The sequence below is a fragment of the Bos javanicus genome, chromosome 8, assembly GCF_032452875.1.
Source record: "Bos javanicus breed banteng chromosome 8, ARS-OSU_banteng_1.0, whole genome shotgun sequence".
Classification (NCBI taxonomy): Eukaryota; Metazoa; Chordata; class Mammalia; order Artiodactyla; family Bovidae; genus Bos; species Bos javanicus.
Genome location: NC_083875.1, coordinates 56,307,572 through 56,326,786, shown reverse-complemented (window position 1 = coordinate 56,326,786; position 19,215 = coordinate 56,307,572). Strand labels below are relative to the sequence as shown.

The 19,215-nt window shown below is 41.0% G+C and overlaps 1 pseudogene; it reads right to left on the bottom strand.

Moving 5' to 3' along the window:
- Nucleotides 1–5,601, bottom strand: part of LOC133252734 (coiled-coil-helix-coiled-coil-helix domain-containing protein 2-like) — a 28,466-nt pseudogene extending 22,865 nt beyond the window's left edge.
- Nucleotides 5,602–19,215: the final 13,614 nt, after the last annotated feature.

The window sequence follows — 19,215 nt, the reverse complement described above, 5'->3', positions numbered from 1 at the left end:
TGACATCTGAGATCACACAGACACTAAGTTTGTAAACCAGGAGGGTTAAAATGGCTGACATTCCACTCCACTGTCCTCAACCCCGGGGGCTGCCTATGGTTCATGCAGGAGCTAAACAAAAGGCAGAACAGAAAGTGGTTACCAGAGCTCCCATGCAGGGGTCTGTCAGGCAGAAGAATGTGAGCCGGAAACACCTGGTCCGTGGTTAGGTGGAGTTCTGCTGGTCATTTCTGAAGCAGGGAGAGGAGCTGCTTGATATTTTTCTCATTTTTTTCTTTGTCTGGCTTGAAGATAGATAGAGGCAGGAGATGGGCCAGCAACACAGTGGCAAGAAGTAAAAGTAAAGCAATACTTCAGAAATGAATCTGAGGGAATTAACTGGAGGGCACTGTAGTTCAGCAACAAACATGGGGAACCCAGAAACCAGGCAAGCAAAAACTCTGATGTGGATGTCCACAGGAGTCTTGGACAAGTCTCAGAGAACTCTGGACAGGTCAGGGCTGGGAGTGTAAACCAGCCTTGGGTGAGGCAGCCCTGGAAAGGGAGCCTGTTGCTTCCCAGAGGCAGAGAGTGAGGAGAATGAGCTGGAGAGCAGATATTCCAGGCAGAAAAGTGCCTACAGGTGTAAGGGTTGTTTATATACTCATATATCACTTGTATATATGTGTGCTTTTCCTCTGCTAATTTATTTCTACAAACTTGTATTTACCGGAATACTGATAAAAGATTTTCTAATCCTTGACTATCTGGTAATGGAAAAGAAGATAATACACCTCAACTTGAGCTCCAATAGTGGTTCTGAATGGTCCACTTGTCCTGGCATGATCCAATAGAGATGGTGCTCAATGGTCTTTGCAAACATTGGTTTTCTTGCCTGGTGTGGGGACGTGGTCATTTGCCAAGGCCTTTCCTCCCCCACGAAGTGGCAGCATGAGCTGCAAATGGAACTAGGCTGCAAAGCTTATGAGTTATTTAGTTGATGTCTCACAAAAAAGTGGACGGACTTCTGCATAGACTCAGGAAATAGATTCAGAGGCTCATGAAACATGTCACATTCAAATCCAGAAAATGTTCTTCCTGAAGAAAAGCAAGGGAACAGATTATTAAAGCAGTTTTTTTGTTGCTGTTTTTTTGTTTTGTTTTTTAAAGAACTCATAATGAAAAGAAAGCCCAGATAAGAGGCTGGTTTCTCCTTGTAGACACTTTTTCTATTTCTCTGTGTTATTAGAGGTAAAAACTGTTAAGATGAAGCCTGGCCTACTTCATAACCTGGAGGTCTTGCCTTCAGGGATCATAATTATTTTAGTTTCAACCTTCTGTGCTGTCACAGCTACAGAGTAAGAAGGGAAAATGCCTAGATATTTTTTTTAATGACATTAAAAACATACAAGGTATAAACTATAAAGTACACCAGGCATGAATTCTAAAATGTGAGGAAAAAAGTGTCAGAGCTTATAGTAAAACATGGCAGGAAGAAATAAGGATGGCTTGATCTTGTGCAAACTAAAACGCCATTTTATTCCTTTATTGTTTCTTTAGAAAATATTTCTTTACTATTCCTTCCAGTTATTCATAGTCTGTTAATGTCAAAGCAGAAAACAATGTTATATTGATAAAATTCCATCTCTTTTTTTCAGACCCAGAATGCGTCTTTAAGCTTGTGTATCCCATTTTATGTAACAGACAAATTAGGTAAAAAGTTGACGTAATTTGGATACAGTATTATAAATGTGTAAGAAAGTGTCACTACTTAAAAGTATACAGGTATTCAGAAAATTATTCTGTAATGAGCTTCATCTTACAGATGCATTTTTTTAAAAAGAAAAATCACTTTATTTTAATGAATTCACACCAATAACATCAGAAAAACATGTTTAAGAGGCCACACAGACATCTGCCCAGCCCCAAACTCAATACCATCTCAATGAACTTCTATAGAGTGAAAACACCCTCTTCCACTGCAATCCTGAAGCACAAAAGGTATTAATTAATGAGAAGAGGTGGTTTCACACTGTATGTCTTCACCATCGGTTATATTTTTAATGTTAAATCAACATGATCATGAGAGATGCTTTTGCATGTCTTCAACTGGAACTTCATAATTAAGCTAATCTGTTCACCAATCTGCACTGTTTCAGAACCCTGATGAAACCCTCAGAAAGCTTAAGGTCACACTGGTTCTGGACATGTGCCAGAAAGAGTTTCACCTGAAAGAAGCATGGGCCATGCTGCTACTGCTGCTCTGACAGCTGAGTTCCTTGAGGCTCCTGGTAAGTGATGGCAGGCCTTGCAAACTTCCTCCTCCAAAGCCCCCAGTGATGGCGTGACCCAGAGTGTGGCCGAACACAGAACCCACAGCCACGCTGGCTGCAATGGCATGGCCATCAGACCTGGCTGCTCGGGAGCAGCAGTACAGGAGCCCACAGCAGATGGTGGAGCCACTGCTGGTGGCCGAGCTGTGGGTGCTGGCCTGGGCACAGCCCTCATTCTGTGGTGTTTGCTGGCCAGAGGGGCCATGCTGAAAGTGCAGCTTCTAGAAGAGCAAGAGAGCATCACTTACAATGTATCTGAATTTTCACATACTGAGATTTCCTACAGAGAGGAGGACTGTGTTTTATAATCTGATTACTTCTGATTGGCTTGATTTTTTTTTTTTTTTGGTATTCTACAATATGTACTGCTGATATAAAACACAAGTACAAACCCAATAAGTGAGAAGAGATAAACTGGAGGTACTGGGGTACAATACAGTACATTAACTCACCCCTGACTTCAATTTTAGCTCATAGACTGAAGTCACAGCTGGGTGGAGAGAAGAGTGGTTTCCTGCCAGTCAGTGTAGCTGCCGAGTCAGAAGAGAGAGGGACCACTTGCTCCTCCGTGGGAAGGAAGGCAAAAGTCCCTTCATGTCACACAGAGCTACAGAGAGCCATCTGTACACCAGCCATTGCATTATTTAAACTGTACATTCAGTTGTCAATTACAAAGATCCAAAATAATATGGATTTCAAGAAAGCAATTTATTTCTCACCCATAAATGGACAATTAAGAAGACTCTCTGGAGGCTCCTCATTTATCTGGGAGTCAGGATGCTTCTAGACTTTAGCTGCTCCATCACTGGGAAGTGGCTGCTATCCTCATGGCCCAGCATAGTAGGTCAGCGATCATTCCATTTTTAAAACAACTATTACAGAGGAAAGACCGTGGAAGAAACTTCGGGCTGTTTTCTAGTATCTAGTCTCCCTTTCCAAGTAATTGAAGCCACTTGGACACTTGGGATAAAAATTCCAGTCCCAGCCACTATTGTAGCAAGAACTTCTGGTAACAGGAGGTGAGAGACGAGAGATTCTTGGGTGTGTCATTAAAGATAGTGGCAATGTACCACCCCTAACTCCTTCTGCTCCATCATGGACAAAGAGGTCAAAGGCCACCAGGACATACAATGGAGTCATTACACCAGCCTTGCACTGCCTTTTACATGACTTTTATGTGAGAGGGAAGTCAACTTGTATCTTTTCAGCCCCAGTCACTTGGGTCTCTGTTAAATGCTGCTGAGGCTGAGGTATTCCTAACACACTCATCTTAAGAGAAATTCATAAAAAAGTCAGTATATTAATTTACTAGGGTCCAAGAGTTAGCTCCAAAGTTTCACCCCAGCCCTTTCTGTTACACATCTAATAAACATTTATCAAGCGTCTGCAATGTTCTAGACAGTATTCCAGGCCCTTGGGGCGATGCAGCATGACTATGCCCTGATCCTTCCCTCAAGGAACTTACTATCAAATAGAGGGAAGAATTAAGGGAGTGAATATGACTGAATGCTGGTCACATGTCAGGCACCACTGTAGTTTTTTTTAACATGTTTTATCCTTTGCATCTCATGAAGTTTCTGTGGAATCCTCATTTTATAGATGTGGGTGGACACTGTAGATCCAAAGGGTGATAGAGTTTACTCGGGGCAACACCTGTAACATGTGATAGAATCAACATTTAGGTTGGACTCATGGGTCGACCAGTGACCAGGCTGCTTCTTGGACGTGCATTTGAAAAGCAAACATGCAAGGCCCCATGGGACAAGACCCAACCACTTCAAATGCTTCAGCTGATGTGTCACTTCTTGAGAGGTTAACCAGCCATTATAGTTGCCCCGATGTCTCTGTGTGTCCTAGACCAAGTACAAGCTTATTCTTTTCCTCCTGTAAGGAATAGTAAACCCACTTTGGGCCACCACATCTCCATCATGAGCACAAAGGTGTCACTTACAGGTCCCACCACTGTGACTACAGTCTGAATTTTATCTTCTTTTCTTACTGCCAAAAAAAAAAAAAATCATAAAATACAAACCAATTCACTAGACAGCTCCCTTCCTGACCATCATTTTTGTCTGCTCATTTACTTTGGACTCTAGTCTTTTCCCTCTGGGCATTTCTGTCTCCATATTCCACATACATAAAATAGCATTTGGATCTTGTATCCTCCTTCATCCAATGGGCTTATTGTTCGTAATTGACCCCAAAGCATATAAAGCAGCCTGTCCAGACATTTATAGGATTATATCATCTCTTAAATCATATCACACCTTCTGCTAAAAATATCCAGCTCTTATATCATCTGAAGAAGTAATTCAATGTTCAAAGTCCCAGACAATCAGAAAGTCTACATGGGATGAATTTTTTTTTAATTCAGTTGAAGCATTTGTGTGTGCTCAAATTATAACAGCAACTCAGTGATCACCCAGCACAGGGGCAAAACCTGGTTTGTCTATCCATTTTGAGGGTAGTAAGCAAGGATGATAAATCCCTCTTTTTATGCCAAGCAGACTTGTCCTAGATAATTATCTGAGTACAGCCCAGCAGAGTCCTTTGTCAGCAGTTGCTCTGAAGAAAGGGGCTGTGATCCCTTATATTATTTTATGGTAAAGTAAAACTAACTAAAGTAAAACTAACCCAGATCTCACTGGTTTCAAAAAATAAAGACGTATTTCTTGCTCATATCATCTTCTGGTTGGGTTTTTAGTGGCCTTCAATGAGGCGATTTGGGGACCCAGGCTTCTATCATCTGGTCGACTCTTCAGGGTGGTTCCTCTGCATTTAGCCCAAAACAAGGGGAGTGACAAAGTGTGGATATTGTGTTACTGGTTTATGGTCAGGTCTGTATATCATGTCATGTCCACCATGTTAAAATTTCTAGATCCCAGATCCCATGGCCCAAACTAACTGCAAAGGAGGTTGGGAGACACAGTCTCTCAGTGTATCTGGGATGAGGAATGGGACCGGAGAGCAAAGAGCCAGGCTCTGCCCTACTCCTGGGGACAAGATACTGAGGGCTGGCTGCCAGGTGAGATGGCTGGCATATAATTGCTCACTCCCCCAGATTGCCCAGATTCGGGTATGTCCAATTCATATGAGGCACTGGCATTCTGACACAAAGGGAAGGGCAGATCTTGGCCATGAATTTGCTACTGCTGGTTTCTGTTTTTTCAAATAGGCTTGGTTTCGCTTGCCATTTCCTATTCGCCGCCACTGCCACCCGAACATGCCTTTTTCCAATTCTGGAAGCAGAAATCTGAGTATCCTTGCCTTCTACCTCCACAGATACCAAGAAGACCCACAAAACTTCATCCTGAAAAGAGGATTTTATTTCAAGGCTATGACTTCTGTTTGAAATTAAGTGTCCTATCTTTAGAAGGGATTCTCTCACAAGACCATCAAGAAAGAGGCCTTCTCAAAGTGCTGAATCCTTATTAGAGGCGAAATGGCAGATGAGCTGACATGTGTATTCTTCTGGGACCTTGGAAGGAGAAGCAGCAGTGAACTCAATATTTGGCTATGGTTGTATAGAAGTCAGTATGGTCATCAGATCTGTTCACGAACATTCAGCTTCTCTTTCCAGAGACATAGTAAGATTGCACTTCCCTAACACTGATGTTGCTCTGATGTTAGCAGAGCCTGACCTGGTCAATAAAATGTGAGTGGAGGTGACCTACCATTTCCAGGGAGCAATTTGAAGTGCTTGACTTGTCCTGTTCCTTCTCCACCTTCCCCTCCTCCCCTTGGTGATGATCTGGTGATAATTTTTTCCAGAGGCAGTAGTCCTAGAGGCTCTGAAACACAGAAACTCTGTCACCCTCAGTCACCACAATAACCAAAGACCCCTGGTGATTCTCACTGGACATGTAGCCATGAGAGAAAAATACACTTTGTTTTATTAAGCCAATTGGAGATAGTTTGTTAGCCAGATTAACTTAATGGAACTCATCAGGCAGATAGAGTTCTCATAGTTTCTTTTCAGGAAAAATTTTTTTTTCCTTTTTTTTTTTTTTTTAGGAAAAAAATTTTTTTTCATTTACTTTTATTTCATCATGAAAAGTTCATGCTTATAAATTATATACAGACCACATTTGTCTGATTTTTTAAAAACACCCATGTAACTACAACCCCAATTCAGAAATAGAGCATTACTAGAACTTCCAGATTTCACTGACTCACTGATTCACCTCCACTGATTGCTCCTCCCTTTCCCCAAAAAATGATAATTATCTTATTTTCTGTTAATAAATTCATTTGCATTTCATAATCATTTTATCTCACATGTACACTGCTTAGTTTTGCACATCACTTCACTTTATTCAAATGAAATAGTATTGTATGTATTCTCCTAGAACTTGTTTTACCTAATTTTATGCTTTTAAGATTCAATCCATGATGACACAGTTATATTTTATTCTTTCTTTTTTTCTGCTGCAATTGTATGAATTTCAGGATGAATTGTAACATATGAATTTATCCCTTCTCCTAGTAGCTGACCACTTGAGTTTCATGTTGGGAATTTTTGCCATTAGAAACTACAGTAGGACTTCCCTGGTGGTCCAGTGGTGAAGATTCCACCTGCCAAGGCAGAGGACATGGGTTTGATCCCTGGTCCAGGAAGATTCCACATACCCCCAGGCAACTAATCCTGTGTGCCGCAACACTGAAACCTGCCTGCCCGAGAGCCCTGCTCTGCAACAAGAGAAGCCATCACAGTGAGAAACCCATGTACCACAACTAGACAGGAGCTGCCACTCGCTGCCACTCAAGAAAGCCCATGTGCAGCAATGAAGACCAGCATAGCCAAAACCAAATAAACAAACCACACTAATAAGAATATTCTTGTGTATAGCCTAGCATACATATGTAAGCATCTCTGTAAGGTGTACACCTGGGAACAGAAACGCTGAGTTATATTCACATGCTTTACTGCATAGGATCAAACTGTTTTCCAAAGCCACTGTACCAGTTCACACTTACCACCAGCTTGTAGGAGAGTTCTCTTTGCCTCACATCCTTACCGACACTTGGTACTGTCAGCCTTTCTCTTCATTTGCCCCTGCTGGTGGGTGTAAAATAGTATCTTATTGTGGTTTTAGTTTGCAATTTCTTTAGGGTATACTTTCATCACATGTGAATTCAAGAAACCAAAGTGAGAAACCATTGAAAATGATTTGCCACAGTTATTCCTAACAACTGGATAAACTTCACAAACCAGACTCCTTTGTACAGGAGAGGTCAAATAATTGAAAAAGGCACAATTATTCATTTTGGGGCTTAGAAAATACCAAAGGGCTTATGCTACTGTTGGTGTTGTAGGTTAAACAACTATTTCACAAATGGCTCCTTTTAGAAGGTTAACGGTATTATCTAAGGCCAGGAGGAAAGCAAATACATTTTAAGGAAATTATAAACATTTCTTTTATCTTACCAGATAAAGAGATTCAGTATAAATCCTAATGCACCCACTTGGCTGTACACAATTTATAGGAGATGAAGAGTTTGAAACACTTTCATATAAACAATCATAGATTTTATTTTTTTTTTGAAGGTTGCTAAAAGGCTCTTTGACACTCTTTGTAAGTGGGGAGCATCTCAGAATAAGAACTGGTTCTGGATAATATCTGAATTCATTTCCCACTAGCAAAGCAGCTCCATTAAGCACTGCTTTCATTTCTGAAACCTTTACTTTTATGTAATGTTTACATCATTGACACCTTCTGTTACAGAATCTCTAATATAAACAAGGGATGTAATAAGCCCTAATGTATTTTAATGAAATTTTAAGAGATATGGCTATGGGATGAGGATAACCAAACAGGAGTAGAGATTAAAGCAAACGTTTTATTAAACACCTCAATTTGTATGACAATGACAACTCTAAAATCAAGTCCAGGAAAGAATCACTCTTCCTGTGTTTGTTCATCCATTACAATTCGATGAACTCCAAATGTGATCTGACTAGCCAAATTCTGTAACACAGAAATTCAGCAGAAAATTAGAAATTCAGCCCTATTGGAAGAGAGATACAAAAATAAATGTACTTTACTTCATAACATCTACATGCTCATGTCAACTGTGAGTTTTATGAATCACAACAGTAATACTATATGAAAAGCAAGTCTTTGTAACTCACCATCCTAATGTAGCAACCTGAGAAGGTGATCCACCCATGAACAAACTTTACCTGATATGGTTCAGCTAACATGGGTTATTTGAAAGTGTGCTTAGCATTGATACCTGTAAGACCAAGTTAAATAGAAGGGGTGGTTCCTGATTAACTCTGATATCTATGTCTTTATTCTCTACAAGGCTCACTGGTGTTCTGTGGGGAAGATGCAAGAGTTCCAGGCATCAGCAGTGATAATTCTGGCCTGAGGAATACGAGTGGACTAGAGAGCTATGGCTTACATAAGTGTTACTCAATGTGTGGTCCACAAACCGGTACCATCCCATGAACAAACTGCTAACAATCGCCAATAAAAAAAAAAGGTCAACAGAACAAGTTGAGAACTAAGTGTTTAAAACCTATATAGCAAAGGATATTGTGAAACAGCCCAGGGAATGATTACTGAATTTGTCTTGATGCCTATGATGTGTTACAAAAGAATTCAGTTCAGTTCAGTCTCTCAGTCGTGTCCGACTCTTTGTGACCCCATAGACTGCAGCATACCAGGCCTTCCTGTCCATCACCAACTCCTGGAGTTCACTCGAATTCATATCCATTGAGTCGGTGATGCCATCCAGCCATCTCATCCTCTGCCATCCCCTTCTCCTCCTGCCTTCAATCTTTCCCAGCATCAGGGTCTTTTCAAATGAGTCAGCTCTTCATGTCAGGTAGCCAAAGTATTGGGGTTTCAGCTTCAATATCAGTCCTTCCAATGGATATTCAGGACTGAGTTCCTTTAGGATGGACTGGTTGGATCTCCTTGCTGTTTAAGACACTTCCAAGAGCTTTCTCCAACACCACAGTTCAAAAGCATCAATTCTTCAGTGCCCAGCTTTCTTTATAGTCCAACTCTCACATCCTCACAAGACTACTGGAAAAAACATAGCCTTGACTAGATGGACCTTTGTTGGCAAAGTAATGTCTCTGCTTTTTAATATGCTGTCTAGGTTGGTCATAAATTTTCTTCCAAGGAGTAAACATCTTTTAATTTCATGGCTGCAGTCACCATCTGCAGAGATATCGGAGACCCCAAAAAATAAAGTCTGTCACTGTTTCCACTGTTTCCCCATCTATTTCCCATGAAGTTATGAGACCAGATGCCATGATCTTAGTTTTCTGAATGTTTTAAGTTAATGTTTTCACTCTCCTCTTTCACTTTTATCAGGAGGCTCTTTAGTTCTTCTTCACTTTCTGCCATAAAGGTTGTGTCATCTGCAGATTTGAGGTTATTGATATTTCTCGCAGCAATCTTGATTCTAGATGTGCTTCATCCAACACAGAGTTTCTCATGATGTACTCTGCATATAAGTTAAATAAGCAGGGTGACAATATAAAGCCTTGACATACTCTTTTCCCGATTTAGAACCAGTCTGCTGTTCCATATCCAGTTCTAACTGTTGCTCCCTGACCTGTACACAGATTTCTCAAGAGGCAGGTCAGGTGGTCTGGTATTCCCATCTCTTTCAGAATTTTCCACAATTTATTGTGATACACACAGTCAAAGGCTTTGGCGTATTCAATAAAGCAGAAATAGATGTTTTTCTGGAACTCTCTTACTTTTTTGATGACCCAACAGATATTGGCAATTTGATTTCTGGTTTCTCTGCCTTTTCTAAATCCAGCTTGAACATCTGGGAGTTCACGGTTCACGTATTGTTGAAGCCTGGCTTGGAGAATTTTGAGTATTATTTTACTAACATGTGTTGCTGCTGCTGCTAAGTCACTTCAGTCGTGTCCAACTCTGTGCGATCCCATAGACGGCAGCCCACCAGGCTCCCCCGTCCCTGGGATTCTCCTGGCAAGAACACTGGAATGGGTTGCCATTTCCTTCTGCAATGCATGAAAGTGAAAAGTGAAAGTGAAGTCGCTCAGTCATGTCCAACCCTCAGCAACCCCATGGACTGCAGCCTTCCAGGCTCCTCCATCCATGGTATTTTCCAGGCAAGAGTACTGGAGTGGAGTGCCATTGCCTTCTCTGGCTAACATGTGAAATGTGTGCAATTGTGCAGCAGTTTGAGCATTCTTTGGCATTGCCTTTATTAGGAATTAGAATGAAAACTGACCTTTTCCAGTCCTGTGTCCATTGCTGAGGTTTCCAAATTTGCTGGCATATTGAGTGCAGCACTTTCACAGCATCATCTTTTAGGATTTGAAATAGCTCAACTGGAATTCTATCACCTCCACTAGCTTTGTTCATAGTGATGCTTCCTAAGGCCCACTTGACTTCACATTCCAGGATGTCTGGCTCTAGGTGAGTGATCACACCATCGTGATTATATGGGTCGTGAAGATCTTTTTTGCATAGTTCTTCTGTGTATTCTTGCCCCCTCTTCTTAATATCTTCTGCTTCTGTTAGGCCCATACCATTTTTGTCCTTTATCAAGCCCATCTTTGCATGACATGTTCCCTTGGTATCTCTAATTTTCTTGAAGAGATCTCTAGTCTTTCCCATTCTATTGTTTTCCTCTATTTCTTTGCACTGATCACTGAGGAAGGCCTTCTTATCTCCTTACTAGTCTTTGGAACTCTGCATTCAAATGGGTATATCTTTCCTTTTCTCCTTTGTTTTTTGCTTATCTTCTTTTCACAGCTATTTGTAAGACCTCCTCAGAGAGCCATTTTTCTTTTTTGCATTTCTTTTTCTTGGAGATGGTCTTGATCTGTGTCTCCTTACAATGTCATGAACCTCCGTCCATAGTTCATCAGGCACTCTGTCTATCAGATCAAGTCCCTTAAATCTACTTCTCACTTCCATTGTATAATCGTAAGGAATTTGATTTCGGTCATATCTGAATGGTCTAGTGGTTTGCCCTACTTTCTTCAATTTAAGTCTGAATTTGGCAATAAGGAGTTCATGATCTGAGCCACAGCCAGCTCCCAGTCTTGTTTTTGCTGACTGTATAGAGCTTCTCCATCTTTGGCTGCAAAGAATATAATCAATCTGATTTCGGTGTTGACCACCTGGTGATGGCCATCTGTAGTCTTCTCTTGTGTTGTTGGAAGAGGGTGTTTGCTATGACCAGTGCGTTCTCTTGGCAAAACTCTATTAGTCTTTGCCCTGCTTCATTCTGTACTCCAAGGCCAAATTTGCCTGTTACTCCAGGTGTTTCTTGACTTCCTACTTTTGCATTCCAGTCCTGTATAATGAAAAGGACATCTTTTTTGGGTGTTAGTTCTAGAAGGTCTTGTTGGTCTTCATAGAACTGTTCAACTTCAGCTTCTTCAGCATTACTGGTTGGGGCACAGACTTGGATTACCATGATATTAAATGGTTTGCCCTGGAAATGAACAGAGATCATTCTGTCGTTTTTGAGACTGCATCCAAGTACTACATTTCGGACTCTTTTGTTGACCATGATGGCTACTCCATTTCTTCTAAGGGATTCTTGTCCATGATAGTAGATATAATGGTCATCTAGTTAAATTCACCCATTCCAGTCCATTTTAGTTTGCTGATTCCTAAAATATCGATGATCACTCTTGCTATCTCCTGTTTGACCACTTCCAATTTGTCTTGATTCATGAACCTAACATTCCAGGTTCCTACGCAATATTGCTCTTTATAGCATCAGACCTTGCTTCCATTACCAGTCACATCCACAACTGGGTGTTGTTTTTCCTTGGCTCCATCCCTTCATTCTTTCTGGAGTTATTTCTCCACTGATCTCCAGTAATATATTGGGCACCTACTGACCTGGAGAGTTCATCTTTCAGTATCCTATCTTTTTGCCTTTTCACACTGTTCATGGGGTTCTCAAGGCAAGAATACTGAAGTTGTTTGCTATTCCCGTCCTCAGTGGACCACAAATTGTCAGAACTCTCCACCATGACCTGTCTGTCTTGGGTGACCCTACAAGGAATGGCTCATAGTTTCACTGAGTTAGACAAGGCTCTGGTCCATGTGACCAGATTGGTTAGTTTTCTGTGATTGTGGTTTTCAGTCTGTCTGCCCTCTGATGGACATGGATAAGAGGCTAATGGAAGCTTCCTAATGGGAGAGACTGACTGAGGGGGAAACTGGGTCTTGTTCTGATGCGCGGGGCCATGCTCAGTGAATCTTTAGTCCAATTTTCTGTTGATGGATGGAACTGTGTTCCTTCACTGCTATTTATTTACCTGAGGCCAAACATTTTTCGTAAGGAATACAAAAGGATTGGTTAGTAACAAAACAAAATGTGTCTTTCATCATAGATGGTTTGAGAAGCGCTGATCTAGCAGTATTGTTAAAATGCAGATTCTTGACCACCAGTCCCAGAAATCCTGACTCAGATGTAAGGTGAGATCTGTGAGTTTGCATTTCCAACAAGCTTCCTGGTGATGCTGATGCTGGTGGTCAGGACCACATTTTAAGTAGCAGAGGTCTTGGACTTTTCTGGTGTGGTAAAGAAATCTACTTGCCAATGCAGAAGACACAGGTTTAAGTCCTGGTCTGGGAATATCCTGGGCTTCCCTTGTGGATCAGCTGGTAAAGAATCCACCTGCAATGCGGGAGACCTGGGTTCAATCCTGGGCTGGGAAGATCCCCTGTAGAAGGGAAAGGCTACCAACTCTAGTACTTTCACTTCACTTCACTTCACTGGGAAGATCCTATACGCTAAGGGGCAACTAAACCCGTGTGCACAACTACTGAGCCTGTGCTCTAGAGCATGGGGGATGCAACTATTGAGCACAGGTGCTGCAACTACTGAAGTTTGCCCACATAGAACCCACACTCTGCAATGAGAAGCCATTCTAATGAGAAGCCCGACCACCACTACAAAGAAGCCCCCACTCACCACAACTGGAGGAAAAAACCCACACAGCAATGAAGACCCAGCATGCTGCTGCTGCTAAGTCGCTTCAGTCATGTCCGACTCTGTGCGACCCCATAGACGGAAGCCCACCAGGCTCTCCCATCCCTGGGATTCTCCAGGCAAGAACACTGGAGTGGGTTGCCATTTCCTTCTCCAATGCATGAAAATGAAAAGTGAAAGGGAAGTCTCTCAGTTGTGTCCGACTCTTAGCGACCCCATGGAATGCAGCCTACCAGGCTCCGCCATCCATGGGATTTTCCAGGCAAGAGTACTGGAGTGGGGTGCCATTGCCTTCTCCACCCAGCATAGCCATAGATAAATAAAAGTATTGAAAAAAAAAAGTAGCAATAGTCTAGACCCATCAAAATGCAACACGTTCCCCACCATCTGTCACTGGTGATTAACAAGCCTGGACACTTTAACTTTGTGGTCTCAGAAGGTAACACCTTTTGGATATTTATATTTGGCACCTTCTGTGCTTTTAGGAGAATGTGAGTTACCACTGGGCATCCTCAGAGTGTTATGCTCTTTAAGACTTTCCCAGGTTATCACCTTCTACTCTCTTGAGGACTGGCACTACGGTGACATTCTCCTGAATTTTTAGAGCTTCCTCTTTCACTGTTTGAAATCTTTGCCAATGTGCTAACAGCCTACACACACTGGGTCTCATAACCACAGCAGGCAATGCCTTCTGGAAATAGACACGGATTATAACTGACATTGGTATTGACCCAGATGTTAAGCCATACTTATAAAAGAGGGGAAAGACTTGATCTCTGGTACTGAAAATCAACAGTGACTACTGCCGAAGCTGTTCAAGTAACTTTTTGACAACTCACCTGAGTTTCTCTGCTGCACTTTCTAGAACACCAGCCAATCCAAGTTCTCTTCAAAATGAACAAAGCCTTGCACTTAGGAAATTAACTGCCTCTGGATGCAGTAGTCACCTTCTCTGCCTCTGTGAATATTTAGGAAGAGCAACCCAGCAGTTCCTGGGCCTCTTCAAGACCTCCATCAGCATCATTGCCACAGAGATGCAGAGGCTTTCTGCAAGGCAATTCCATTGCTAAGTCAATTATCACAGGATGTGGCAGGCTTTTAGAGAGATTAAACTGCCCTTTCTACTGAAAGAAAATGATGAATTCTCAAATGGGACCCCTCTAATAACCCATTTGCTCAGCTACAGTATACTTCTGTTGGCCAATTATCTAGTTTGATCCATATTGTTTGAATAAATGTCTTAGAATTCTGGGAAGGGATGCACAATTCAAATAGCTGCTTGTGCATGGCAAAGGGGCCAATGTCCTTGGAGGACAATGTTCTCAAGAGTCTGAGAGATTGAAACCAAATCTCTAAATTGAAGCCATGTAAAGCAAGTTCTGAAAGAGTTAAGTTTTAAATTCTGAGTGTATCTCAGTGGCAATGGTTTCTTTACTTGGATTTAGCTGCAATTAAATATTCATGTATGTACGCTTGGGCCTCAGTTTCCCCATCTGTAAAATGGGAATAATAACAGGACCTACCTCATAGAGTTGTGGTAATGATTAAATATGCTTGAATTTATAAATATCAACAGTCGAAAATAGTCCCTGGTATATAGTAAGCACTAAATAAAATTTCTCAGGATGAGGATCACATAGTTACAAAAGATCTTAGTGAACTGGTACATGGCCAACTCATCACACCCCACCTCTGCTCCTTGTAACTTGTATCACTTAGCCTAAATATGAATATTTTACATGCTGGTATATACTAGGAAGACTATAGGCCAAATCTGTCCAATAGAAATTTAATATGATTCACATGTAATCATTTTTTAAGTGAAACTAATTTTAATACTTAAAACTTAACACATTGCATCAGAATATTATCATTTCAGGGAATTCCCTGGTGGTCCAGTGGTTAAGAATCCATACACCAATGCAGGGGACACAGATTCAGTCCCTGTTTTGGGAACTAAGATCCCACATATCTAGGCCCTTGCACCACAACTTGAGAGACTGTATCATGGAAAAGGAGTACGTCAAGGCTATACATTGTCACCCTGCTTATTTAACTTCTATGCAGAGTACATCATGAGAAACGCTGGGCTGGAAGAAGCACAAGCTGGAATCAAGATTGCCAGGAGAAATATCAATAACCTCAGACACGCAGATGACACCACCCTTATGGCAGAAAGTGAAGAGGAACTAAAAAGCCTCTTGATGAAAGTGAAAGTGGAGAGTGAAAACGTTGGCTTAAAGCTCAACGTTCAGAAAACGAAGATCATGGCATCTGGTCCCATCACTTCATGGGAAATAGATGGGGAAACAGTGTCAGACTTTATTTTTGGGGGCTCTAAAATCACTGCAGATGGTGATTGCAGCCATGAAATTAAAAGACGCTTACTCCTTGGAAGGAAAGTTATGACAAACCTAGATAGCATATTCAAAAGCAGAGACATTACCTTGCCAACAAAGGGCCATCTAGTCAAGGCTATGGTTTTTCCAGTGGTCATGTATGGATGTGAGAGTTGGACTGTGAAGAAAGCTGAGCGCCGAAGAATTGATGCTTTGGAACTGTGGTGTTGGAGAAGACTCTTGAGAGTCCCTTGGACTGCAAGGAGATCCAACCAGTCCATTCTGAAGGAGTTCAGCCCTGGGTGTTCTTTGGAAGGAATGATGCTAAAGCTGAAACTCCGGTACTTAGGCCACCTCACGTGAAGAGTTGACTCATTGGAAAAGACTCTGATGCTGGGAGGGATTGGGGGCAGGAGGAAAAGGGGACGACAGAGGATGAGATGGCTGGATGGCATCACCGACTCGATGGATGTGAATTTGAGTGAACTCTGGGAGTTGGTGATGGACAGGGAGGCCTGGTGTGCTGCGATTCATGGGGTCACAAAGAGTCGGACACGACTGAGCGACTGAACTGAACTGACTGGCTGATACTGCAATGAAGACCAGAGGCAGCCAAAAATAAATATTTTTATATTTAAATATAAAAAAATTATATTTAAATATTTTAAAAATATATCATCGTTTCTGCATTTCATCAATATAAAAATTATAAATGAGATAGTTTACATTCTTTTTTTTCACAATAAGTCTTAAAAGTGTGTTTATTGTTACATTCATGGTACATTCCAGTTTGAATGCTGAATTTTTATTGGGAATATTTAGTAATATTTCTTGTTTACTACTAGAATTCATAAATACTACATTTGAAAAGTACCTTAAAACATCCTTGAAACTTTTCCAGTAACTGAAGTGAGTTTTCTAAGAACTGAATTTGTTTCAGTTAAAAATTAAACAAAACTATAAATTCATTTCTTCAGTCACACTGGCTACATTCCAGGTGCTCAAGAGCCATGTATGACCAGTGGGTGCCATACTGGCTAGCACACGTGCAGACTTTGAAGACAGGCCTGCCACTTAATTATATGGCCCTAGGCAAGTTGTGTGACTTTTCTTAGCCCCAGTTTCCTAATTTACAATTTAGAGATTTAGTAATTTACAACAAAAGAAAATGCAATATCTACTATAAACTGTTATCTTTAGTACTTCAGGTAATAGATCAAATATGCATGGCACAGTAACTAACAGATTGTAGTAAGTTGTCAATGAATGGTGACTGTTTTTTCCTGAACATTTAATTAAGAATATATTGAAATACCAAAAAAAAAAAAAAAAAAGCTGAAGAATTGTAGAGTGAATCCCTATATACTCATGATCTAGATTCTACATTCTTAACATTTGAGTACAATTCACCCCCAAAACTCCAACATGCATATATCATTAATTAAAGTTCAGCAGTCATTTTTATTTCTTCCTTTCTCTTTGACTTTTTGTCTTCCTGCCTTATATATTTCTACATAATTTAGATAGTGAAATGAACACATATTAAGTAAATCATTGTATGACAATTGGTAACACATATAATTATATAAGGCAAATCTCTATCAAGATATAGGACATGTCTCGTCTCAGATTTAAGAAGTTCTTCTGAGCCTTCTATGGAGAAGGCCAAACCTTCCTAACTCCTTCAACTCTTCTATTGTTTTAGGTTCTTTCATATTTATTTCTTTTCTTGTTTACTATTTCATCTCAGTTCAATTCAGTTCAATCACTCAGTCATGTCCGACTCTTTGTGACCCCATGGACTGCAGCACACCAGGATTCCTATCCATCACCAACTCCTGGAGCTTACTCAAGCTCATGTCCATCGAGTCAGTGATGCCATCCAACCATCTCATCCTCCGTCATCCCCTTCTCCCGCCTTCAGTCTTGCCCAGCATCAGGGTCTTTTCCAATGACTCAGTTCTTTGCATCAGGTGGCCAAAGTATTGGAGTTTCAGCTTCAACATCAGTCCTTCCAATGAATATTCAGGACTGATTTCCTTTAGGATGGACTGGTTGGATCTCCTTGCAGTCCAAGGAACTCTCAAGAGTCTTCTCCAACACCACACTTCAAAAGCATCAATTCTTCAGCACTCAGCTTTCTTTATAGTCCATCTCTCACATCCTCACATGACTACAGGAAAAACCATAGCTTTGACTAGATGGATCTTTGTTGGCAAAGTAATGTTTCTGCTTTTTAATATGCTGTCTAGGTTGGTCATAGCTTTTCTTCCAAGGAGCAAGCATCTTTTAATTTCATGGCTGCAGTCACCATCTGCAGTGATTTTGCAGCCCCCCAAAAGAAAGTCTCTCACTGTTTTCATTGCTTCCCCATCTATTTGCCATGAAGTGATGGGACCAGATGCCATGATCTTAGTTTTCTGAATGTTGAGTTTTAAGCCAGCTTTTTTACTCTCCTCTTTCACTTTCATCAAGAGGCTCTTTAGTTCTTCTTCACTTTCTGTCATAAGGGTGGTGTCATCTGCATATCTGAGGTTATTGATATTTCTCACAGCAATCTTGATTCCAGCTTGTGCTTCTTCCAGCCCAGCATTTCTCATGATGTACTCTGCTTATAAGCTAAATAAGCAGGGTGACAATATACAGCCTTGACGTACTCCTTTCCTGATTTGGAACCAGTCTGTTGTTCCATGTACAGTTCTAACTGTTGCTTCTTGACCTGTACACAGATGTCTTAAGAGGCAGGTCAGGTTGTTTGGTATTCCCATCTCTTTCAGAATTTTCCACAGTTTGTTGTGATCCACATAGTGAAAGGCTTTGGCATAGTCAATAAAGCAGAAGTAGATGTTTTTCTGGACCTCTCTTGCATTTTTGATGATCCAGAGGATGTTAGCAATTTGATTTCTGGTTCCTTTGCCTTTTCTCAATCCAGCTTGAATATCTGGAAGTTCACGGTCCATGTATTGTTGAAGCCTGGCTTGGAGAATTTTGAGCATTACTTTGCTAGCGTGTGAGATGAGTGGAACTATCTCATCTATTAAACTACAAATTCCATAAGGCAACGCATGTCTATTTTATTCACCAATATACACCCAGCACCTCTGGGACTCCAAAGAATTGGACACGAATGTGTGAATAAGCACACATACATACACACCCACACCCAGCACCTAGTACAATGCCTGGCAATTAGAAAGCTCTCAACAAATACTCCTGGAATGAATTAGTGAATAAAAGAAGTAAAAAACTCACCTCTAAGCATGTTTAATTTTGTCTATATTTTAGTACACATGGGACAACTGGCAGATGTTAAAGAGAGGCAGAACCAGGAGCTTGAGAAAAATCACTAAATTCCAAGACATACTTCAAGGAATGCAGCAGCCAAGTACACTGACTTCATTCCTGGCCAGCAGTACAATCTTGAGCCCTTGTCTCCATCGCTTTTCCAGTGAGCTGAATGGATAACCTAAAAGAAATCTGAAATTTCCCTTAATAACTGAAATCAATTCTAATTCTAGCTGAGCCTTTGCTTTTATTGTCCAGCCCTTCTTAGATCTTCAGAACTAAGTATACACTGCCCTCTTCATCTCATGCCCTAAGTCCAC